Source organism: Bos indicus x Bos taurus, chromosome 13 (genome assembly GCF_003369695.1).
Source record: "Bos indicus x Bos taurus breed Angus x Brahman F1 hybrid chromosome 13, Bos_hybrid_MaternalHap_v2.0, whole genome shotgun sequence".
NCBI lineage: Eukaryota > Metazoa > Chordata > Mammalia > Artiodactyla > Bovidae > Bos > Bos indicus x Bos taurus.
This window is the reverse complement of record NC_040088.1, coordinates 25,586,563-25,613,509: the sequence shown is the minus strand read 5'-3', so window position 1 is coordinate 25,613,509 and position 26,947 is coordinate 25,586,563.

Below are 26,947 nucleotides of genomic sequence, written 5' to 3'. Positions count from 1 at the left end.
ATAAGTGGGATTGCTGGGTGTTATAGTAAGTGTGTATTTAGCTCTGTAAGACACTGCCAAACTATTTACCAAAGTGGCTGTACTGCTTGACGTCCCCACCAGCCAAGGGTGAGAGTCCAGTTATTCTGTCTATGGCATTTTTGGTTTTCTTTTTCAAGTTGTGATCTATCTTGGTAAATATTCCACATGGATATAAAAGAAAGTGTTCCCTGCTGCTTGGTGGAGGGTTCTATACATAAAAACATCAATTAGACTACGTTATTCAGCTCTTCTATATCCTTACCAATTTTCTTTCTACTTCTACTGACTCAGGGGATGTGGAAATTTCCACTCTATATTTGAATTTGTCTATTTCTCCCTGCAGTTCAGCACTTTTGACAAACACCTGTGACTGATGGAGAGGACGACCACTCTCTCTGTTGTGAACAAGGAGGACTCTGGAGCCAGGCCATTGTCTGGTCCCAGTTCCCTGGTCACAGGACCCCTACATCCCAGAGTCTTCACCTGTATTGCATCTATAAACACCTCCTTGGAAGGTGGTGAGAGTGGACCCTGGACCCAACAGGCTTCTCCTTCACATCCATCTCTCCATCCTCCCCTTGTTTTAACTCTTCCAGCATCCATCACCATCTCATTCCTTGTCAGGGGATGGCAGGGGCTGCGTCACTGCACTCATCTGATCTATTCCGTGGGGTGAGTGGAGGTGTCTCGTTTTGCAGTGACAAGTAGCCCAGGCTGTCACAGAGACTTCAAGAAACCAGGTGGATTTAGCCCCACTCTGATAATATGCGGTGGGGGGTGCCGATCAAGGGAGAGTTCAATACTCAAGTGGGGAGGAGAGTCATTTAAAACACAGCAGCCATTTAAAAGACAGGGTTCTCACAAGCCAAACTGGAACCACCACCACCACCCCCGCCCCCGCACTGACCCTGTTCGACTGCTTTGGAAAAACCCATCCAATAAAATCAATATGACCCATGGCGGGAGTTAACCTTCCTGGCCCTGGGGAAGGTTCCGGATGACTGGACAGGTTCCTGACAAATCAGAATTTCTCCTGCACTTGGGGAGGGCAGGTTTGGAGGTGAGAAAGCCATAAACCACAGCGGTGCCTTCAAAAAATGAGATGATGCACTCAAGCGGTTCCGGCATTAGACCGACAAGGGAATGGCTGAAATGCTATTTCCTTGGGAGGGACCACGTGCTCCATGGCCCAGGGGGCCACAAAGAGCAAGGAAGTTATGGGGTGGGGTGGAGGGGGGCCAGCAATCACAGCCTCCTGGACTCCCGGGACTTTTCCTTGAAGCAAATGATAACTTAATGGGGCGAAAAACTTGGGCTGTTTTGAAATTCAAGCACAACTCCTCTCCCCCGCCTGCCCCCCTTCCCCGACTGAGCCGAGGGCACGGTTTCAGCCACTGTTATTGATGTTTTAATGCCGCCCACCGTCCAGATCTGACAGCTGGAAGGGGGAAGCCATGGGGGACCGTGGGGAACAGCGACAGAGGTGGCTTTAACCAGAATGACGGCAGCGACCAGCCACGTGGCTGTGACTCAAGTCCAATTTCTCCCTCTCCGCCTCTCGCCTTGGATAAACTCCATGTAGGTGATACCAGAGTGATTGTCTGGTTGCCATTTGAAGGCATCGTGACATATAATAAGCCACTCAAACCATAAGTCAACATTTATCTGTAGGGAGCCACATTCTGCATGTCCAGAAAAGGCGAATCTTCCAGATGAGAGGGACCTTGAAGATTCTCTACTTCAGTGATTTCCATCCTGCCCGCTGCCGAGCATCACTTTGTTCTCCTCCCCGCCAGGCCTCATGTTTTCAAAGATTGTGTCGTCTAAACTGCCTTCGCTGAGTAATAATTAATTTGTTTCCCAATTGTTCAATTAATCAAAGACATAAATAACTGCCAACCTGAGCTTTTAATCAGTGTGTGTGTGGTGCGGGGGGAGAGGGAGCCAAATCGCTGACACTTACAAAGCACCTGCCGTGCACCCGTCCCTGGCCAGACACCCTCCCTGTTTTCTTTCTTCTCGTCCTTACACAACCCTTCCAGGTGAGGATGCAGACACAGAGAAGGAGAGAAGCCAGTCTCCTCATCCAAGGTCACACAGGCAGCCAGAGGCAAAGCCAGGACTGAGCCCTGGGTCTGTTGGATATCAAAGGATCCCCTCTTTCTAATCTGTTACTACCTCTCTGCTCACCACCCTGGAGTGATGTAAATCTAGCTCACACCAGAGGGGAGGCAGTGTAGTCAGCCTGGAACACTGAAATTGCCTCCTATATTGGGTTAAGACTCTTTCCACTGCAAGTGAGAAAAGCTGGACTCAAACTGATTCAGGAAACAAAGGAGGGGGTGGGATTCATATGACTAGAGCTAGACAAGGTGGTCAAGTTTCAGGTATGGCTAGATCCAGGAGATCAAACCAGAGCTGTGCACTCTCCCGCCTACCATGCCATCTCCTGACTCCAGTGGGTTCTGCTTCTCCTGGTTCCCAGACTTCCCCATTAAATCCAGACTTATACATGCAACTTCTTCCTTGGTGTCTAAAATGCATCTCTTATGCAATAGGGTCATGCGGAACTCTGACTCTCCTGCCCCCAAACCTGCTCCTCCCTACCTGCCCACAGCCCAGGAAGTGCAGCCACAACTACCCAGCTTCTCAGGCCCTGATTTGAGTAAACCTTCAGGCACCTCTCTCTCCCACCTATAACAAATCAATCAGGTTTCACCTCCACAACAACCCCAAACTCTTCCCTTCCCCCCAGATTCCCTGACAACACAGTCCAAAGCCTCTGGTCCCTCAGCCCGTCATTGGTCCCCAGGCTTCGACTGCCATCCCCATCACACCCCTCAACCCCACATGTAGAGCAAGGATTTCAAAATGAAACTCTGGACTTCCCTGGTGGTTTAGTAGTTAAGAATCCACCTGCCAGTGCAGAAGACACAGGCTCGATCCCTGGGCCAGGAAGATTCCACATGTTGCAGGGCAACTAAGACCATGTACCACAACTGCTGAGGCTGTGCTTAGAGCTCAAGCTCCATGAGAAGCCACCGCAATGAGGAGCCTTCACACTGCAACTAGGGAGTAGCCCCAGCTAGCCACAACAGGAGAAAGCCTGTGTCCAGCAATGAAATCCTAGCATAGGCAAAAATAAATAAATAAATTTTTTACAATAGAGCAATTTAAAAATAAACAAAACAGAGCTACTCACCTAAACCCTCCTGTAGCTTTTTACTACACTTAAAATCAAAACTCCTTCCTATGGCCTACAGGTCCTACTTGATTTTGGCCCCTGCCCAGCTTCTCAGGTGGCACTAGTGGTAAAGAACGCACCTGCCAGTCAGTGCAGGAGATGTAAGAGACACAGGTTTGATCCCTGGGTGGGGAAGATCCCCCAGAGGAGGGCATGGCAACTCCACTCCAATATTCTTGCCTGGAGAATTCCCTGGACAGAGGAGCCTGGTGGGCTACAGTCCATGGGGGTCACAAAGAACTGGACACAACTGAGTGACTTAACACACACACCTCTTACCAGTGACTTTCTGTACTGTCCCTCACCTTGTTTGAGGGCCTCTTGCCACACTGAGACTTCTGTTTCTTAAAATGCCTTAGTTCCCCTCCATCCCAGGGCTTTGCACTGGCTGTTCCCTCCTCCAGCCCTTCCCTTGTCTGGCTCTTTCTTGGCACCCGTGTCTTGGCTTACACTTGCTTGGGAAGCCCTCCCTGACTACCTCTGAACTTACTCTCTAAAATTGTCCTCCCCTAAACTCACCCTCTTGTACATTGTTCGAGAGTTTATGTCAATGTGCAATTATCCCACTGAGTTGTTTGCTGGCTGAGCATGTGTCTCCCCTCATTAGAATGCTGCACAGATGGTTCTATTGGGTAAAATTTCTCTGCAGAGGATCAGGCTCTTCTCTCCTTCTGTGTGTGTATGGGGATCTTGCCAACTCTCTGCTGCCTGCCCGGGGGCAGAAAGTCCTGGAAAGTCAGCCTCCAAGAGTCCAGGTGCATAATGCTGGGTGCCAGGTGGAGACACAGGCTAATGCACCCCCAGTGTAGCCGCAGGTGAGGCTGAGGGCCTTGTCCCTGAGGGCTGTAATGACAAGCACACCTCTGTGTCTGATTCTAAATGGAACTACGTGTTCTTGAAGCCAGCACCAAGGAAGGCACTTGGACTGAAGAACAAGGCTTTGTTAGAGACCATCTTGTCAGTGATGGGGCCTCTGGACAGCAGTTTTCATCAATGGTGCAGCCATGACTCAGCCAAGCAGAGACTTGATGAAGAAGGGTATGCAGGGTGACCCTCCATCAGCCTGCCCTTGTGGCCATGTGGTCCTCTGTTCATACTGGTCTCAACTGCAGGCAGCCGTCACCCAGCTTCTTTCTCTCCACATCCAAATCTCTCCTCCAACTAAAATGCCACCTCCTCTTCCAAGGATTCACCTGAGGAGGGGAGCTTTTGCCTTCTTGAGCTTCTAGCACTTCCTTTCCCCAAGGACAAAAATCACTTCCAACCGACTAGTCTGGTTATTTGTACACCGAAAGATCCCCAAAGGCACCTTAGACCTACCAAAGTCCTATTATTGAGCCCAGAGTACAGAAAGACCCATTCAGTAAACATTTGTCAGCTAGATGCTGCTAGCTGGCTATCCAAATGACAGGTGGATGGATGGTTTGTTGGATGGATGGATGGATGTTGAATGGATGATAGGTGGATGGCTTCATGCATAGTTGTAGGAGTGGGTGGGTGGGTGAGCGGGCAGGTGCATATTTGGGTATATGGGTGGATGGAAAGACGGATGACTGATTGGATGAACGGACAGATGGTTCACTGACTAAGTGGTTGAATGGATGAATGAATGGTTGCTTGCTGCCACTGTAAAATTTATTCCTGATGACAACAGTGGTAAATGGGGCAATAATATCAGATTAAAGCAGCACATCTCAAGCTGATTTCCAGGAAGTCCCCAGTCCCTAAGATATATATCTCAAAACAAATATTCATACTTAAATAAGTTTGAGTGACACTGTATACCATGACCTCCTATGCAGTGGTCACAGTGCCCATCAGCATGTTGACAGAATTAGTGTTGAGGGAGCATGTTTAGTCCAACACCCTTTCTAATGTTGGCTTAAAGCCTTCACTCACAGAGCATCCCTCATCCAAGGTTTTTAAAACTGGTTAGCATTCTAAGCAGGTGGGTGAGATGGTGAAGACCCTAAGCTCAAGGACTGGGGCCGGGCACCTGAATGTCTGGTAAATGAAAAATTTGTTTGGAGACTGGGAAGACATTTGCTCCCACCAGCCTTTATTCCTCCTCTACCCAGGCTGGAGAGGGGGGTGGTGACGCTGTCTCGCTTTCCTGAGCTCTCACAACCCAAAACTGAGTCATCCCACTTTATCTTCCCTTTGTTACACTGGCAAGCATTCAGATGGTTTTAGCTGTAGCTATGATACAATGCCACAATGATAAAATACTGTCTATTCTCCTTGGAACAAGAGGTCGTGAGGAATCTGATCATTTTTCCTGAAGAAATCATCTTACATTTCAAACTAAAGGCTCTCCAACCTCTTCAGGGGCTCCAGAATACAAAAACTTAAGATGCAAAGGCTTAGAAACTTCAGAAGAAATCTACCTGTCGCCCCTTCCCCACATCCCCTAAGGGGAGGGAGGCAGTCTATGGAGACCGCGCCTGCAGAAGTTGGGAGGGCGGGTCCTACTGGGGCCAGTGTCGAAAAGGTCCAGCTTCTCTCACCTCTCCCTTCCCTGCCTCAACGCCTCCGGTCACATGGACCCTCTGCTGATTTCTGAAATGCCCCATTGGCCTCTGCATTTGCCCCTGTTTCTGTTTGGACCACCCTCCTCCCATTCAGCAGAAGGTTCTCTGAGCATTGTTTGGTCAGCTCAGCTGTCCCCTCCAAAGAATTGTCAGTTGGACCATCCCCCTCTACTTCCTCCTTTCTCAGAGTTTGTTCCCACCTGGAGTTATATCTATTTGTCTACATCTTTGCCCTTGCCGACCTCCCTCTCCTGATGCCCAGACTTGTTTACAGTACTTCACCTCACATATTACCTGCCCCTGACATAGTGTTTGGCACGTGTGTGCATGTGTGCTAAGTCACTTCAGTCATGTCTGGCTCTGCGATCCTATGGAGTATAGCCTGCCAGGCTTCTCTGTCCATGGGATTCTCCAGGCTAGAATACTGGAGTGGGTTGCCATGCCCTCGTCCAGGGGATCTTCCCAACCCAGAGACTGAACCTGTGTCTCATGTGTCCTGCTTTGGCATGTGGGATTTTTTTGTTTGTTTGGTTTTTTTTACCACTGAGCCACCTGGGAAGACCTGCTTGGCACATAACAGATGCTTAATAAAGATTTGTCAAATTAGTAACTGCCTAAAATTGGCATATCCATGCGGAATTGGAGAGTGGTATTTTGAGATGGTGTTACCCATCACCACTCAAAAATCTACCTGCTTACCTGGCACTACCTCCACCTTGAAGGTCACTCATGGGGCCGAAGGAAGCTGTTGGGATGATAACCCATCTTTCCTCTTTCCTTCCTTCTGGCCAAACGTCGAGTGATGGACCTGAATATTTATTTCAGAAAGAATTTCACTTTCATCCTGAAAAAGGAAATTGTTCTTTGTCGAGAGCCAAGATGAGAAGTTGGAGCAGAGTACCCAGCACCAGGGCTCCCTCTGCCATGCCTCACACCATCACACAGATTTTCACTGTGATTAATCCCAGAAAGAGAAAGTGCATGCAAGCCATGGCCTTTGGGTCTGTGGATGCTGGTATTTCAGTCCTGGCAGTTTAGATGCTGGTTTAGAAGCCACTCCACGCACGCCATCCAACCCGCTGCGCAATGAGTAACCGCACCCTTGCAGAATGCTGCTCTGTAATTAGATCCCTCCAGCAGGACCTGGCTGGAGCCATTTCAGAATTCTCTCTTGCTACTTCAAAGCCTTGGGGTTCCCCCAACCCCTTCCTTAATTAGATAATGATAGAGGGAAGCAGCTACGTAATCTCACCAGCAGAGTCCTTTTCTGCTTGTGGTTTTGCTCTTACTCCTTGGAGAATCCATTTTTAGCTTCCACAAAGGGTTGAGGGCACTAAGCACAGAAATCTTCAAAGCCATTCCCAGCTCCCTGGCCCTAATGAAATCCCACCCACTAGAAAAAAGCTCCCTGCACCCACCCTAGCAAGGCAGGGCTGATGAACAGCTAGGCACAATCATGCTCCTTCCTATTCTCTCTCTTCTGCTTCCACAAGCCCCACATCCTACCCACCAGCTAGTCTGCAAGTCCTAATATTCCCTGGATATGCCATCATCAATCTCAGCTTTGATCCTTTGCATATAGAGCTTCTGTCCTTGAAATGAGCTTCCCCTTTACTGAACTCAAGGACTCCTGGGCACCCATCGAAACCCCAAGCTCAACACCCCTTCTTCCAAAGATCCATTGCTGACCTCCCCAGTGGGTTTCAGTAACCTTCCCTGTGCTTCCCCAGCCCAGCAACCATGTCTCAATTATCCTCCAGCCCAGCAGTGAGGCAAGATTGTCTTGGTACAATCCAGCACCAGACTGCACCCCAGGGTTTCCGGGGGAACCAGGAACATGTAGGCAGCACTAGTTGCTCTCTGCTCCCGGCTGTGCACTGCACCTGGAGTTTCTAATCCTTGGTTTAAGTCCTGGATTTGGCACTGGTTACCCACACGACTTCAGGCAAGTTACCTCACTTCTTGGGCCCCCAAATTTCCTGTCTTGCAGGGGTGTGGTGGGGGTTGGGAGAAAGGATGACTATGGATGTCAGATAAAGACATAGCTTCACCTTTCAGTAACTGAAAGAATAAAGGCACTGTTACGACTGCTTCCTCTCCCTTTCTTCCTTTCTCTCCTCTCCTGTCCTCTGGACCTTCCTACTTCCTGCATTACACAAATAAGGTCTTTGAGAAAACTGTTCCCCAGTCCTTGAAGGAAAACACTAGCTGACACCCCCAAAGCTGCCTGGTTCTGGAGTTGAACTCCTCCTCCCAGTGAAGCTGTGCTGGGTCCAGGCACGGAGACACTGAGCCATTTCACCACTCTGTTAAGACTCCATCGATCTCTCCAGCAAAACCTCCTGCAACAGCAAAACTGCGGCCAACAGATTACAGGGGGATTAATCACCCCGCCCCGCTGTGCCCAGGACACTATACCACCTCCTCTAACTACAGTTAATCAAAGGATGGATGGAGGGCCTCCCCTCGCCCACCTCAGGGACTTCACTTCATGTTTTAAGACTTGGCTCAAGGCTACCTCCAGGGGGAAACTTCTCCCAGCCCCTCCCCCTGAAGTATCTGTTCAGGGCGTGCAGTCTCCCCAGCCACCACCCCTGCCCACAGCACACCGTCATACCATCTTGCTGGCCTGACCTGTTGACTTCTCTTTGTTCATGGTGTACAGGTGCCTGGGGGAACTGCTTCAGGGCTTGGAGACCAGCCCCCCCACACCCCCAGGTCCCCTTAGACCTACTCCAAATTTCCTGTCCAAGCAAATCCTATTTCTTTAACCCATAAGCATTTATGTAAGAAGTAAGGTTTCTGCAGAAGACCCCAGATGCTTCATTTACCCACTCTGAGCTTCAAGTTCCTCATCAGTTAAGGGGGGTTCGGGGGCTGGGTCATGATTCTTGCCTCTGGGGGTTGACATGAGCTGTTGTAAGTGACGCTTGAGCGTGAGGCCTGGGCCCTCGAAAGGCAGAATAAATACAAGCGAATCGTGTTACTCTTATTATTGAGACAAATGCAAATTGATGCATCTCATGGGGAAAACAGGAGTCAGGGGGGGAGAAACGGGATCAGTCTATTGTGATGGATGAAGTGTGCTAGGCTTCAGCTTTGATCACGATTTTCAGTGTGTGGGGTGGTGATCAGGATACAGTTGCCCCTTGGGGGAGATTTCTTCAGCTCAGCCTCCCAAACACATTTCCCCTCAGATTCCAGCCCAGTGAGGTAATGTGTGCTCAGTCACTTCAGTCGTGTCCGACTCTGTGCGACCCCATGGACTACAGCCCTCCAGGCTCCTCTGTCCATGGGATTCTCCAGGCAAGAACACTGGAGTGGGTTGCCATGCCCTCCTCCAGGGGATCTTCCTGATCCAGGGAGTGAATCTGTATCTGCTGTGTCTCCTGGATTGGCAAGCAGGTTCTTTATCACTAGGTCCACCTTAGAATCGGGGGCAGCATTTGACCAATTTGACTGACGAGGAATCTGAAGACCAGAAAGATCGGCCCTGATATGCAATGAGATGCTGATACAACTTGAGACACTGAGTGAGAGAAGCCAGAACCTTAAGGACCAAGGTGGGAGGATTCCATTTATAGAAAATGTCCAGAATAAGCAAATCTGTAGAGATAGAAAGCAGATTAGAGGTTGCTTAGGGCTGGAGCGGATGGGGTGTGGGGTGGAGGTGGCTAAAAAGTACAGAGTTTCTTCCTGAGATGATGGAAATGTTCCAAAACAGACTGAGGAGATGGCTGCATACATCTGTGAATATATGAAAATCCATTAAATTCTAATTCTTTAAATGAATGAATCGTATGGCATGTGAACTACATCTCAATAAAGTTGCTCAAACAGAAAGGAAATGCATTAGCTTGAGGCCACACAGCCAGAAAATTGAGACCTGACTCCACCCAGGTCTACTCCCTGAAAGACCATCATCTAAGGGATTTCCTGAGAGTTGGACCATAAAGAAGTCTGAGCACTGAAGAACTGATGCTTTCAAACTGTGGTGCTGGAGAAGACTCTTGAAAGTCCCTTGGACGGCAAGGAGATCAAACCAGTCAATGCTAAAGGAAATCAACCCTGAATATTCATTGGAAAGACAATGCTGAAGCTCAAACTCCAATATTTTGGCCACCTGATGTGAAGAGCCGACTCACTGGAAAAGACCCTGATGCTGGGAAAGATTGAAGGCAGGAGAAGGGGATGACAAAGATGAGATAGTTGGATGGCATCATTGACTCAATGGTCATGAGTTTCAGAAAGCTCTGGGAGATAATGAAGGACAGGGAAACCTGGCATGCTACAGTCCATGGGGTCGCAAAGAGTTGGACATGACTGAGCAACTGAACAACAACACCTTGGTGGTCCAGTGGTTAAAAATCTGTCTTCCAACGCAGGAGATGCCAGTTCAATCCCTGGTTGGGGAACTAAGATCCTACATGCCACGGGGCAACTAACTCCTCCAGCCACAACTACTGAACCTGCCCACTCTGGAGCCTGTGTGCTGCAATGAAAAGATCCTGCATGCTGCAACTAAGACCCAATGCAGAAATATTAATTACATTAAAAAAAAAAAAAAAAGGACCACCATTTGAGCCCCGTGTGCTTTTACAGCCCCACCTTCACAAACAACTCTTGAGTCTCTGCATTTGGAGCACATCTGTCCAAGGGCAGAACCCGCCCACCCCTGTCTCCCATCTGACCTGAGCCCTGTTTTCCAAAGCGTGTCTGATGATCCAGTTCCCGGTCACACGAATGGACTGAGGATGGTACTTTCAGGAAGCCCCCCGCTTCCCTGAGTCCCAGCTTATCTGATCTGGTGCAGACGACTATAAATAAACAGTTACAGACTGCCCTGTCTGGATGAGCCATTTTCTGAGATCATATGAACTTGCTTTTAAGTACCAGCTTTTCACAGATCGGTTGCTATGAGGCACTTTATTAAAAACCACCCATTTGCAGCTAAATTCCAGCTCCGACCAAATCCAATTTTCGTATCTACTGCGTTTTTAGACATAATGATCAGAACATCGTTTCTGTTTCTATGGGGAAGAATGGATTCAAAGGGTTGTTTTTCTGTGTTTTCTCTTTCTTTACAGGCAGGTGGACTGTGCATGTTTAAGGCTGCTATTTGCCATGGCCCTGGAGGCCTTCAATAGAGAACAAATATTTATGCTTTGTTAGTGCACACAGACATTCTCGGCAATGTTGATTAGTGCTTGGGGCTGGTCCAACCAAGGTCAGGGGCTCGTGGTCCCCCACCCTGAAACTGGGCCTATTAGCTTTTCTTAGAGGTAAAGTCTGGCTTTAGCCTCCCCCGCTTGACAAACATATATTACTGATCGTCTTAAGCAACTGAGTGGAATACATTGGTGGGTAAAAAATGCTCTGCACCAGGACAAAAACAAAGAACATGTCTTTTTGTAAGGGTCCTCCACAGGACCTGTGCCTCACACAGCCTTTAAAGGAGCCCAGGGACCACAGCTTGTCAGTGGGAGGGGCCTCAAGTCCACCCCCGAGGACTCAAGTATTTGCTCAGGGTCTCCTGCTATGTGATGGTAGTTAGGCTTTCTGACCATCCACCGCTTGACCTACAGCCAGGGTCAGCATAGGATGTACTTCAGATGATTTTCTAGGGTCAAAACAAGCTACTGCATGCAAAGTCCTTGGCATGGAGCTCAGCAGAGACCTGATGCTCAATCCATGATGAGCCATGATGACAATAACGATTAGTACATTTCCAAGGGGGCCAGTGTACATTGAGTGTCTTTTCAATTCTTTTTTTTTTTTTTAATTTGCAGTGAGGTAGATCAGAACTGATCAGAGCTGGAAGCCATTTCTTAGCCTTCTGTTTATCAAATCCTCCTTCCCTTCTTTCTTTCCTATCGATTGGATTTGAATATATATGCATTTGTTTAAGATGTATTTGCAGAGAACTAGAATCCCAAGGACGGCGGAGCCTGGTGGGCTTCCATCTATGAGGTCACACAGAGTCGGACATGACTGAAGCGACTTAGCAGTAGCAGCAGCATTGGGTGTCAAGGGCTTCCCCAGTTACCCAGTGGTAAAGAATCCATCTGCAATGCAGGGGACGTGGATTTGACTCCTGGGTTGGGAAGATCCCCTAGAAGAGGGCACGGCTACTCACTCCAGTATTCTCGCCTGGAGAATCCCACGGACAGAGGACCCTGGTGGGTTACAGTGCATGGGGTCACACATAGGCGGACACGACTGAGGTGACTGAGCACACAAGCACTAGGAGTTAAGCCCTCGCAGGGAAGTTCAGCCAAGCAGAAGCTGACCACGCCGTGGGTCACTGTGTCTCCTTGATAAACCAGAAACAAATCTGGGGGATGAACACAGTGGTCAGATGGATATCAGGTCCACAGGAAGGCAGGGCTGCCCATGTACTTGGGGATGGGACATGGCCCCTGGATCAAGGTTTTAAAATGCAGGGGACAAGGTGGGGCAAGATGCACTGTGGGAGAATTGTCCACAGGACGTCCTGGATGTGGGTCTGGAGCTCAGAAGATATATGATCCCTAACGCTGTCCTTCAAGAAGCCTTGCAGACCTCCATACCCACATAGCGCCCAACCAGCTGCTGCACCTGGGCCCGCTCACAATGGCTTTCTCCCAAGCTGGGCTGCATTCAGGGAACAGTCTGTGGACTCCAGCACATTGGTGGGGGTGGAGGGTGGGAGGGGGGTGGAGGGCGGGAATAGCTCTCTCCTCAAAAAAATTAAAACTCATGGTCATCAGGCTGAAATAAAACTCTTGCCTCTGCCAACAACTTCAAAGTGTAGATTAAAGGCTGATCTTGAGACTTAAAGCCACCCGGCTGATGGCTTTGGGTGGGAGCTGGTTTCTGCAGAATTAATAGTAATAGCAATTGTACAAACAGGTTCTAATAATAGCACCCAGGAGAGACACACTGTGTCCTGAGGTCTCCAGATGATAAAGTGGATGGAAAGAGCTTATTTCCCTCACCAAATTCACTAACAGAAAGCAGTTAGCCAGGGCAGATCACGGGTAATGATGCTCGGTTGTCTGTGAATTAATTTCGGGACAGTACTGCCGGGAGCTAATGCGTTTTTCAGAGAAGAGGAGCATCAAGAAATGTTGATGCTCATGTGGACTGGTTCATCGTAATATTGACATCGTCTCAGTGGAGCAAGGGGCCAGCTGGAATGTCCTCTGGGATTAATGGACATTTTGGAAAATGTGAGAACGTAGGCTTGGCAGGGCAAGATTCGTAAGCCGTCTCTTCCAACTCTGGGAGCGGGGATGTTCTGCCTGTTGTCAGGACTGCTGAATTGCTGCCCAGTCATCTTGGAATTAAAAACACATCTACCTTCTGATTAGCAGAGTTCAGCTTCTTTTGTGAAACTTCTCAGATAGTCTTATTCCCTGGTTCCCTCCATGTTTATTCTCAAATCTGTCCTCCGAGGAGAGGTCGGCGTCAGGTCAGAATTGATTTGGCAGCTTAGTGTTAACCTGATTTATCGATACCAGTGTGCGATGATGTACAAATCTGGCTTATCGTTTTGATGTATTGGCCATACCCGGTGATAAGGTATGCATTCCTATAAAAATAAACTCATTGGGGCTCCTGAATGCCTGGGTTGTTTTTCTTTTTTTCTTTTTGGCTGCCCAGCATTCCTGGGAAATGATTAATAAGATGTTTCATTTAAGTACCAAGCCATCCAGACACTGAACAGGAGCCCAGGCGCCCGGATGCAGGAAAGCCTGAAATTAACAGGCAGCCATAGAAAGTATAAGATTAATTTCATTTTCTTTTCTTATCTTATGCTCTCTTTTATGTCTTTGCCTACACAAAGGGGAGATTAATTAATCCAGGAACAATCTTTTTGTTGGAAATTTTATATTATGTTTGACTACTTAATAGAAAGCTGAACTATAGCGGGTGCGGCGCAGAAAGTGTATCCCGAAGGACGGAGGGCAAAGTCGTTTCTGAGAGGAGACAGCAGATTTCAAGGCTACTGTTAAAAGCCAAGAGCTGGAAGGATAAAGCAAACCAGGCACCCATCCCTTCCTGGAGTCATTCCTTCGGAGACACCTCCTGGCACCTGCAGCAGAACCTCCCCGACTCTGCCCTCTCCTCGAGAAATCCTTGGAGCTGCACCTGACTGTGTTTTAGGGTGATTTGGAGCGGATCTGAAATGCAATTCCATTCAGTAAATATTTATTGAGTGGCAGCCATATGTTTGGTACCATCCTGGCTGTGAGGGGATATCAAAAGGGGTGAGACGTGGTGCCTGTCACCGAGAATCTCACATCTAATTGGGGAGATGAGCTATACACACACAATACCAGGCAATTATGGTAATAGCATGCATTTAAATACTGCTCTCCTGTTTACCCACATTTTCATATCACTCTCTCAGACATTGTGGGAACCTCTCAACAACTCAGGGAGGGGAGGCAGGGCAGATCCAGTGAGTCTCATTTTGCAAATGAGGGATCAGAGGCTCAGTGGGGTGGGGAAGCTGGCCTCAAATCACCCAGCCATAAATGACAGCAGCGGGCCACCAGCCAGGGTCCTCCACTACTCTGCGGTGAGTTGCAACTAATCAGCTACACTGATTAAATGCTGGGAGAGGGGGTGCAGAAGGCAGGCTGGAGGAGTGCTGGCCCCCTTCACTGCCCTGGCCCCAGAGAAGCCTGCCTCTGGGTGGGGACAGGTGACGTTGATCTTGCTCTTGAGTTTCCCAAGTTTCCAGCAAGCATATTGAAAGACAGCTTCCTTCTCTTCAGTCCCATGCCTGGGTGTCCTGCCCAGCCCAGCAGGAGGGGAACGGTGGGTAAGAAAACATCAGCCTTCGTGAGGGCGGCCCAGGGAACCAACGACTGGTCCAAGAGCACTGAACGTGGAAAAGCGGAGCCAAGTCTTACAGACCCCTCTTTATATCAGCAGCAAGCATCAGTTCTAGGGCACCATGTCAGCCAGGACACATGATGCCGGGGCTCAGGTATCTCCGGGATCCAAGCACAGGGCACAGTCTGGGGACTTATAGGCAAGTACCCAGATGAATGAGTCTGGCCACCTTGGCTGTCAGATGCCTGGCCGTCTTTGCTCAGCCTCTCCTTCTGTCTCTTGTTCCGAGTCAGAAGGATGGATGAAATTATTCCTACTCAGCCCCATTAACCACACAGATTGATGGCAAAGAATAAAGTTTAGATTTTTCAAAAATCTTTGCAGCAGATGGCCCCAGGAGACCAATTGCCGGCTAAAATATTACAAGATTCCTAGTTAAATATAATTAAAAAAGCTTTAAGAGGACTGACACTCTCTCCCCACACTACACCGCAATGTGCCAAAGAGTTCAAAACTGAGAATGTCAGTTTCTGGGAAAAACCACCGTGATGGTATAGCCCAACTGTCTGGTGACCTAGCTGAGAAGACTAAGGACAGAGTTATGGCTGTGACTTCAACCAGGGCCAACGACAGAAAGCCGATGGAGAAGATCAGACTCATGTACCAGTAGAGGTGATGCCATTAACTTCTAAAAGATGTGGCCACTAGGACGCTGTGTGGCCTTGGGCAAGCTGCTTAACCTCTTTGTGCCTCTTTTCTCCCTCTAGACCAGCACTATGCAATAGAAATAGAACGCAAGCCACAGCTGTAGTGTTTATTCTGTGGCAGCCAAATTTTTATACAATTAACAACAAAAGTGAAAAGCCTAAAGAAGATAATTTTATGTTTTATATAACACAATATGTCCAGAAGAGTAGCATTCCAGAACACATAATCAGATTGAAAATTAATGGTTTACATTCCTTTTTTTTCCTCCCAAATCTGAAATTCAGCCTGTGTTTTACTCTCAGTGTGGACCAGCCAGACTTCAAGTACTTAAGAGCCACTCGCCATGAGCTCTCATGGTATTGGCCAGTGCCGGCCCAGAGAACACGCCCAAGAATTGAGTCTAACTCAGGTTTCAAGTTTGAAAACAAGCAAGACAAGCAAGCATTTACCAGTGCCCTGTGAGTCACCAGCACCCAGGAAACATTAACTGCGATTATGATCAGAAAACGAATGCCAGACAGTTCATCCAGAAAGAAGTGTGATCCAGGGCTCCTATTCCTGAAATTTTCACTCTCAAATCCCTTCCACAAAAACAGCCCCAGACAGAGCTTATGGGAGCTATGGGGGGTTGAGGGGGGTGGGGGCAGCGATTTCTTTAGGCTCTGGGCAAAGCTACTGAAAGCAAATGGCAGCCTCTGGGGCTTGCCCTTAAAGCAATCGGGGAATCCCAAGATTAAAATTCAACTGCGGCCAAATTCTGTTATAAACGGCTTCAATCCACCTGGGGTCTGGAAGCTGGGCAGATGTAATCCCCTCTCCTGGGCACACGCTGATGAAAACCCCGCCTCACTCCATCACCCATGGCTTTAAATCAGCCGCTATTCCTGGGCCTGACACTGCAGTCACTGCGAGGTTTTACTCCCCTCCGTCAGGCTCTCAGTTATGGGGCTGGAGCCTCCTAAGGCACCTTCGTAGCCAGCAATTCAAATACAAATAGCGCTATTGATCACAAAGGCATCAATAACGTCAGCCCTACAGCTACTCGTGCACATTTTTAATTGTCCTGTCTCTTTTTATATCTGCAAATATTACCATAAGCTTCCAGGAGACACACCACCCCTGGCTGTGGTGGGGGAGGGAACCGCCCTCCTGGCTCAGACCCACTCATCTCAGCGTGGTAGGGAGGGTGGCTGGCGCACTATTAATAATCTTGAGGTCCCTCTTCGTAAAAAAGAAAATAAAACACCGGCTAATCCCATTTGGGGGCTCGGTGTTATAACTCGTCAGGAAATGCTGCCCAATTACACCTAATTTCTCCTTGTTTTTCCGACTGGTCCGCGTCCCGGCAATTATGCTTCATTTGCTGTAACAGAGAAAAGTAAAATACCCAGCTGGTAGGCAATTTCCCCGTGATTAAAGCATAGGGCTGATCAGAAAGCTGCCGTCCAATAAATTAATCAAGAAATAAGGAATGAACGCCCGTGTTTGACGTTTGGGGATCACACATGTGGATCTCCAGATGGTTCGACTTAATTTTTACCTCCATGAAAACGAAGGAAGAGAAAACCAGGAGTGACTCTGACAGCCGGGTGAACCACCCACCCCCCAAGCACACACCCTCGACCCCAGCACAATGACTGCTCTGCAGCCTCTGGAATCTTCTTCTCACCTTCTGGGAGAGCAAGGCTGCTCCTCAGAGCCTGAAGCACGGGCCTTTCTGGGGCCTGTGCAAGCGCGTGCCATGTGAAGAAAAATGATCGGCTCTGAAATTCGACACGAAAGCAGCAAAATCAAAATTAATAAGTGCTTCATTAAACGCCTGCCAAAGGCAGCAGTGAGCCCCGCCGCCCCACCACCCGCTCCCGCTGCTCGTTGGCTGCAGTGTTACGATGTCATCGTCATAAAATCTTCATTACGTTTGCGAAAACAGTTGCGAGAATTCCTCAGGATGCTATTGGTTCTGGGCAGGATCAGGGTAATTGCGACGTTGATGAATTACCCGCCAGCCAGATAATTCAAGAAGCAAAATCATTAAACTCCCTTCAAATACTTTTACTGCCAATAAATTACAGTTAAAGTGTGGGTGTGTTTTAATTTGTGGGAGATGATGGGGAGTGAGGCATCCGAAAGAAATTCTTCCTAAGGGCTCCCATACTTCAGATGTTACCCACCCAGGGTAGGGGGCCCCTGAGATGCTCAGAGAGAGTGCCACAACCTGCGAGAGCCCAGGGACTGCCTGTCAACAAAGGCCCAGTCCCTGTCATCTCGGACATCCTTGTCACACTTCCAAGACCACTTCCCCCATTCCCCCCTCCTGCAAGGAGCACCCTGTTCCCCTGAATGCCCACGGCTGAGGGTGCGAACTGGTAATTACATGCAGCAACACATCCAAACAGCACCGCAGCGCTGATTAACCACCTGGTTTGCAGACACAGTTCAAAGGGACACCTGGAAGGCGGGCCACCATGACCAGCAGCAAGGTTGCCCTGGCAAAAAGATACTCCCTGAGTCAGAGCATCTCTGCTACCTGCCACCCCACAGCCTCACTCACCTAACCCAGTTTCTGAGGCTTTCAGCCTCCCCAGTGAAAATGAAGGGACAGCAAGGGGCAGCCTTGAAAGGGCTCATGGGACCCCACAGCTCCATGAGGGGCTACCAGGCTGACTTTGACTTCTGGAGCCATTTGGCCATGACTGGAGATGTTTGGGGTTGTCCCAAATGAGGCAAAGGGGCAGCTAAGAGCATCCAGTGGGTTAGGGTTTTGGATGCTGCAAAACTCTCTACGGTGTACAGGACGACCCCCAAACACTGGATGGCCTGGCGCCGATGACCAGTAGCACCGTGGCTGGGAATCCCTGCCCTAGGGAACCAGCCAGACCAAAGCAGCCTGCCTCCTGAAGGGTCTTTCTTGTGGACTATTGGACTATTTACAATTCAGAAGAGCAGGAAAACTCAAGTTGAGGGACCTCACATCTTCACTTCACACATTACACCCAGGTCCCCTGGCTGGAGGAGACACCACTGTGTGGGGTCTCACAGACGGCAGAAACCCACCTTTGTTGGCAGCTCTTGCAACTAGACATAATTTTGATGGAGTCAGACCCCCAAATGAGGTCGTGAATCACCCACTTGCCAGAAGAAAGAGCTCTCCGTTTCTAAGCCATAAATTAAGGGACCCGGCCTTCCAGCGTCCTCCGTGGCCTCCAAACCTCCCCCCACCCAAGTGTGTTCATGCCTTTTCTTCTCCACAAACATTCTCTTCTTTCACCTAGATTTCCCCTTTCAGGAGAGTTGATTTTGTCTGTGGCTGGTTTTAGATTATTCTTTCAAATAAAAAAACATCAGAAGAGATTAATCATAGCCTGTAACAGAAAGGAATGAAGCCACATCCCACTGTGACCTTATGATTTCCACCACGATTGCCTGCCCAGCCTCAGGAAGAAGACATGGCCCTGGGTGGGTGGAGAGTTTTTGCCAAGCGGCCCTCGGCTCTGAACCCCACTCCTTGCGGTGACTATGACAGCTTCTTGAATTTATGAATTAAGTGGCGACCTCATAAGTATGAGTTTGGAGCCTCACAATGGAAATCGTGATAATAAATACCACTCATCAGCAACTACGCTATCAGATATAATTTGGGGGCTGTTGGTGGAATTGCCTTCCGCCAACTAAGGTATGAGATTAGCCCTCTGAAAAACAGTGACTAATTCCTGTGCTACTATGAGCAGGGTTGATATTGACTCTATTTTCCAGAAGATGAAACTAACACAGAAAGGTTAGACAAAGCCTGGCCTGCTCCACAGGGAACTGAATCCGGGGTGGAAATTAGAACCCCAATGTTGTGGGCACCAGACAAGAGATAAAACGTTCATCCACATGATAAATTACAGTTTGAGAACTCCGTGTGTCCTTGTTCAGGCTTGAGAGCACAACACAGCCAACGATTCAAATAAAAATCACGATAGAAAAGAAAAAATGGTGGTTGGGGTGTGGGCTGCTCTGGAGAGAGGGTGGGAGTGGGCAGAGGCCTTCCTCCTAGCAGAATGCAGAAACCATCAGACTATAGCGAGAATTTACCCACCCAGCTACACCCCAGCCTTTTCTCTAAATCTAAGCCCCTTCCTTGAAATCAGAGACTCCAAGAAGCATCTTGGAAGCAGAGCCCAGTCCGCTAGTTCCAGGGCTCCCAGCTCAGTGGCAAGACACATGAAAGACCCAAGACTGATGATTATTAATCGTAAGGAGCGAAGTTCTGAAAAATGACCCCTCACTTGCTTTCATAACTTTTCAGGAAACGCGGCACAATTATCTTTTCTCTTCTCTCGCTTAAAAGTTGAAACTGAAATTAATTTTTTTTACAACAAGCCAGTTATAAAAGAAAACCATAATACCTTGCCACTGGGTAATTCCTCCTTGATTAATGACGGGGATGTTGATAAAACTGATGCCCACTAAACTCATAAAAGATGAAGACCTCTGTCTGATGCTCATTTGTGACCGGATGGATGGGTTTTCCAGGCAGAGAATGGACATTTGAGGGAGTGAGTTTTCTTATGAGGGCTTCCCTGGTGGCTCAAACAGTAAAGAATCTGCCTGCAATGCAGGAGACCTGGGTTTGATCCCTGAGTTGGGAAGATCCCCTGGAGAAAGGAATGGCTAGCCACTGCAGTATTGTTGCCTGGAGAATTCCATGGATGGAGGAGCCTGGAGGGCTGTAGTCCATGAGGTGGCAGAGAGTTGGGCACGAATGAGCGACTAAGCAATGCACAGCACAGCATTCTCCCTTCAAACTGGGAGTGGGTGGATTCCATGGTTGAAGGGTAAAGGAGGAGATGGGAAAGATGATGGATTTTTCCTGCTCAGAATTGACTCTTTTTCTAGTAATAACCCTCCCTTTTACTTTAAAGGCTCTCAGTTCAAGAAGTTCATTCCAGGTGGCCCTGCAGCAGCCCTTCCCACCCTCCCCACCTCCAGGGAAGGACACTCATCCTAGCCTGGACATTGGCTCTCGATTTCCTGCTCCTAGTATTGGAGATGAAGTGCTCTCTCTTGGAGAGGGTTATGAAACTGGCAGAATGTAAGCCTGGTCCTGCTGAAATCACTGGTAACACAAAAATGGAGAGCCTCCTGAGAATTGAGCCACTCTGGAGGAATTCAAGACCTGAAAACCAGCTGGGGCCACCACATACAGCTGGGCAGAGTGTGCACTGCACAAATCTTCCCATGGAAGGGGCAAGTGGGGCTGAAAACTAGCCCACGCTGTGCGTACTCACGTCCCCTTTACCACGTGCAAAACACCCCAAAACACCAGTTTCTGCACAACAAGTCTATGAGCTGTTATTAATATTACTATCATCACTAGAAACATAAGGGATGAAACACAGGTGGTCTGGTTCCAGAGTCCATGCCTTTAACCTCTAAGTTATTCTGCCTTTTGTCAGATTCCAGGGCAGAGAGCAGAATATTCAGGAGACTCCAGCCTGGCCAAAGGCAGGGAGGCAGAGACGATGGCCCATGGGGAGGCTACAGAAATAATGAGGTCAGAACACGAGGGCCAGAGAAAGAGGAGCCATGAGGGTGATGTGATCAGACTTCTCTTTGGATGAGATTCACTTTTCCACTGAGTCACATACTAATGGCAAAGGGTCATACCCAGATTATATTAATACCAAGAATTACTACAAGTCAAAGAGAAGATACAAGTCACACTACACAGCTCAGTCGTGTCCGACTCTTTGCGACCCCGTGGACTGTAGCCGGCCAGGCTCCTCTGTCTGTGGGATTCTCCAGGCAAGAGTACTAGAAGATACAAATAACCTAATGCAAAAAAATGGGCAAAAGACCTGAACAGGCACCTCACAAAAAAGATATGCAAATAACCAATAAGCAAATGAAAAGAGACTCAACCTAATCAACCATCAGGGAAAGGCAAGTTGAAGGCACCATGAAGTGGATGCAACCTGAATATCCATGGACAGGAATGGATAGAGAGGCATGCATCTGTACAATGGGAAGCTCTTCAGTCTTAGGAAGGAAGGGAATCTGGACACCTGCCACAACATGGATGAACCTTGAGGACAGGATGCTCAAGGAAATAAGTCAGACACAAGGACAAATACTGCATGCACAAGGTTTCTAAAATAGTCAGACTCATAGAGACAGAGGATAGAATGAGGTCGCCAGGGGTGGGGGTGGGGGGTGGGTAGGGAGCACAGAAAGATTGCAAGCTGTCGTTTGATGGGTAAAGAGTTTCGGTTTTGTGAGATATAAAATTTCTACAGATTTATTGCAGGTTACTTAATGGGTATGTGCTCAGTCATGTATGACTCTTTGCAAGTCCATGAACTATAGCTTTCCAGGCTCCTCTGTCCATGGAATTTTCCAGGCAAGAATACTGTGGGTTACCAGTTCCTACGCCAGGAGATCTTCCCAACCTAGGGATTAAACCCACGTCTCTTGCATCTCCTGCATTGGCGGGTGAATTCTTCACTGCTGCACCTCCTGGGAAGTCCCGATAGTTAACACTACCATGGAATATACTTAAAAATGATTAAGATGGTTTTAAAAATTGAACACATAAAAGCACAGGAAGATACTATATCCACCCAGAGAATGAGAAACTAAAGACACAAAAAAATAAACACAAAACCACCAGACAGCAGCAAGTATTTCAAGGGTCTGGGACAGCTGGAATTCTGGTACACCGCTGGCAGGCAGGTAAACTGGGAGCACAGCTTCAGAAAACCATCTGGCCATCTATAAAAACCGACCATACCCTATAACCCAGAAAATCAACTTGTGCCAACAGAAATAAACTTGTACAAGAATATTTACATAAGTGTTGTTTGTAGGAGCTTCCCAAATAGAAACAACCCAAACAGCCATCAAGAACAAAATGGGTACACAAATACTGGCAAATTCACCAACAGAATACTATATGGCAAAGCAACCAAAGAACTGTACCCACACACAGCAGCACACTTGAGTTTCATTGTACAAATGTTGTGCAGTACAGAGTGAAGTAAGTCCGAAAGAGAAAAACAAGTATCACATATTAACGCATATATATGGAATCTAGAAAAGGTGTCGATGAACCTATTTTTCAGGGAAGGAATGGAGACTTAGATGTGGAGAATGGACTTGTGGTCACAGTGGGGAAAGGAGAGAGTGGGACGGATGGAGAAAGTAACATTGACACATACACGCTCTTGCTGCTGTTGCTGCTGCTAAGCCGCTTCAGTTGTGTTCGACTCTGTGTGACCCCATAGACGGCAGCCCACCAGGCTCCCCCGTCCCTGGATTCTCCAGGCAAGAACACTGGAGTGGGTTGCCATTGCCTTCTCCCATGCATGAAAGTGAAAGTGAAAGTGAAGTCGCTCAGTCGTGTGCGACTCTTAGTGACCCCAGGGACTGCAGCCTACCAGGCTCCTCCGTCCATGGGATTTTCCAGGCAAGAGTACTGGAATGGGTTGCCTTTGCCTTCTCCAACTACCGTGTGTGAAATAGATATCTGGTGAGAAGTTGCTATGTAACACAGGATGCCCAGCCTGGTGTTCTGTGATGACCTAGAGGGGTATGACGGGGGGAGGGGTGGGAGGCTAAAGAGGGAGATGATGTATGTATAATCATGGCTGATTTGCATCGTTGTATGGTAGAAACCAACACAGCATCGTAAAACGATTTCCCCCCCAATTAAAAATAAATTGAAAAACATACTGATGTTAGAAAAAGAGAGAGGGAGCAGGGGAGAGAAAGAAGTGAAGGACAAACAGGGAACAAGAAGGAAGAACTCTATCTATTGTTTGATATTTCAAAGGTCTTTTTCAGATCCTAAATAGAAGACTGGGGATCACTTGTTTAGTGCCACTAAAAAACTTAATCTCATCTAGAAAATGTAGCTCATGGGATTTCTACCTGTACAGTCTTAACCTTGCATGGAGGAGGTGGTCGGTGCTGGCCCCAGTGAAAGTACAAAGTAGAATTTGGCAAACCTGTAGGCCGTACATAGTATCTGTGTTCTATAAATAAAGTTATATTGAAACATATACCAAAAAAAAATGTTGGGCAAAAGGAACCAGATGTAAAAGAACACAATCTCAATTACTCTCTGCTGTGGTGGTGGGTGGAGAAGCTGTAAGACGTGTTAGTGAGCAGCAAGGGTTGGAGGACACTGACCTCCGATGGGGATGCCCAGTGAAGGGCCAAGCACCGTGCCTGGGCCAAACAGCTTCATCCTCCTAATACCCTTCGGAGGAAGGGCCATTTTCTAGATAAAGAAGATGTGATATATACATACAGTAGAATACTACTCAGCCATGAAAAAGAATGAAATAATGCCATGTATAGCAACATGGATGGACCTAGAGGTTATCAAACCAAGTGAAATAAGACAGAGAAAGACAAATATCATGATACTGCTTATATCTGGAATCTGAAAAATGATACAAATGAAATTATTTACAAAACAGAAACAGGCTTGCAGACACAGGAAAAAAAAAAACAACAAACAACTTATGGTTACCAAAGGGGAAAGGTGGGGAAGGGATAAATTAAGAGTTTGGGATTAACAGATACACACCACTATATATAAAATAGATCAGCAACAAGACCTACTACATAACATAGGAGACTATACTCAGTATCTTGTAGTAATCTATAGTGAAAAGAATCTAAAATGTAATATAAGAATCTAAAAAATAATGTATATATATTTATCACTTTCACACACACTTACGTATGTATGTATAACTGAGTCACTTTTCTGTACACTTGAAACTAAGACAACATTGTAAATCAAAAAAAAAAAAGCCACTTTGTACCTGGGCCACTTGACCTTCAAGAAAAGGTTTGCCAAGTCTTGGTTTAACCAATCAGAGAAAAATCACATTTGGTGATTTAAAAATACACTGATAAGGATGTGCACTCTGGTTGGACAAAAAGAACTGCAAAGAGATCTTAAACTCTTTTTAGGAATAATGATCTTGTTAGTAATAGTATTTCATTACTTTGAAATGGCTACACGAAGGGCTTCCCTGGTGGCTCAGCAGCAAAGAATCTGCCTACAACGCAGAAGACTCAGGTTCGACCCCTGGGCTGGGAAGATCCCCTGGAGGAGGGCATGGCTACCTACTCCAGTATGCTTGCCTGGAGAATCCCACGGACAGAGGAGCCTGGTGGGCTACAGTCCATGGGGTTGAAGCTCAGACTCAACTAAGCGACAGGGCACCCAGCTACACAAAACCGAAAGACAGTTATTTTAATTATTTGCAGCCTAAGAGAGAAAAGACCTATTGATACAAATATAAATTCACAGCACTCAAATACTCACGGTCAGGACGCACATGTTGGTTGGGGTCCAGCCTATAGCGCCTGGCCCCTGCGTGGGGGGCTTGTGTTTGTACCTGTCCTTCTCCCCATGATGTTCTCCCACAGCCCCGCCCCCTCCACCCCACTGCCCACGTCCTAGTCACCCTCGCTTGCCCTTCAAACCTCCGCTCCAAACTCACATTCTCAAGGAAGTCTCCACAAGCCCTCAGACCCTCCAGGGTGTCGTGTCAGCCTCTGGAGTGAGCAACTGTCATTGGCTGTGTGTGTATGTGTGTGTGTGATGACTTGTGACCACAGGTCTGAGTCCGTGCACCCATCAGCATATTTCCCACCCAGCAATGCCTGGCACATGGGAGAAGCTCCATACAGATCTACCAAGCAAAATTACAAAGACATCATAACAGCTAGCGTTTACCAAGCACCTACTATGTGCTGAGCTACAGTGAGTGTTCTCTCACCTCATCCTCTCCCTAGTAATAATCTAACATCTATGGAGAGCATCCTCTCCGCCAGGCCCCACCCTACGCACTGTACAGATAACCCTTATCTTCTTTCCCTCAATTCCGCGCATCTGGGATGGACAGCGGCACGTGTCCCTCTGGCTGGTTTACTGCACCTTGTTATTCCACCAAAAATGAACCTAGGTACTGCAGTGAAGGTATCTTGTAGATGAGTGACCATTGACAGGTGACTTCTTAAAAATTTTTTATTGGAGTTCAGTTCAGTTCAGTTCAATTCAGTCGCTCAGTCATGTCTGACTCTTTGCAACCCCATGAACCGCAGCACTCCCTGTCCATCACCAACTCCCAGAGTCCACCCAAACCCATGTCCATCAAGTCGGTGATGCCATCCAGCCATCTTATCCTCTGTCACCCCCTTCTCCTCCTGCCCTCAATCTTTCCCAGCATCAGGGTCTTTTCAAATGAGTCAGCTCTTCACATCAGGTGGCCAAAGTATTGGAGTTTCAGCTTCAATATCAGTGTTCCAATGAACACCCAGGACTAGTCTCCTTTCGGATGGACTGGTTGGATCTCCTTGCAGTCCAAGGGACTCTCAAGAGTCTTCTCCAACACCACAGTTCAAAAGCATCAATTCTTCGGCGCTCAGCTTTCTTCACAGTCCAACTCTCACATCCATACATGACCACTGGAAAAACCAAAGCCTTGACTAGACGAACCTTTGTTGGCAAAGTAATATCTCTGCTTTTGAATATGTTGTCTAGGTTGGTCATAACTTTCCTTCCAAGGAGTAAGCGTCTTTTAATCTCATGGCTGCAATCACCATCTGCAGTGATTTTGGAGCCCAGAAAAATAAAGTCTGACACTGTTTCCACTGTTTCCCCATCTATTTGCCATGATATAATAGGACCGGATGTATCATTGCTTAATAATGTTGTGTTAGTTTCTGATGTACAGCAAAGGGGATGAGCCAAACGTATACATAATCCCCTCTTTTTGTTATTTCCTTCCCATTTAGGTCACCGCAGAGCACTGAGTAGAGTTCCCTGTGCTATACAGCAGTTTCTCATGAGTTATCTATTTTATTCATAGTGGGTGGCACTAGTCATAAAGAACCTGCCTGCCAATGCAGGAGACATAAGAGGTACAGGTTTGAGCCCTGGGTTGGGAAGATCCCCTGAAGGAGGGCATGGCAACCCAATCCAATATTCTTGGAGAATCCCAGGGACAGAGGAGCCTGGTGGGCTACAGTCCACAGAGTAACAAAGAGCTGGACACGCCTGAAGATGCACAGTGTACATACATTTTCCATGATTAATAATGAGCATTTATGAATGCACACAAAGCTTGAGGGGAAGAATTTGGTGTTCTCTTACTTAATTTTCACAACACTCCTGCAGGACATATACTATTATTTTCTCACATTGTGCTCTTATTAAATGATATAGAGGAAGGTTACACAATTCCCAACGACCATAAAGTACCAAGAGATAAATGTGACACTAAATCCATCTCTGTGTCCCCAGATGCTTGGCTCTTCGCCACCCTATGACACACATGCAGCTAAGAGACTGGATCAGAGCACAGCAAGGCAACTTTCTGCATACACTTGAACTCTGTGTGCCTTTTTCTTTATTTTTTTGAGCTGTAAATTGACTTCATTCAGAAAACAAAATTTGAGAGGCTTCCTTGCTGGCTCAGTGATGAAGAGTCCACCTGACAATGCAGGAGACTTGGGTTTGATCCCGGGTCCGGGAAGATACCACATGTTGAGGAGCAGCTAATCCTGTGTGCCTGTTCTCTACTGAGCCTGCATGCCGTAACTACTGAAG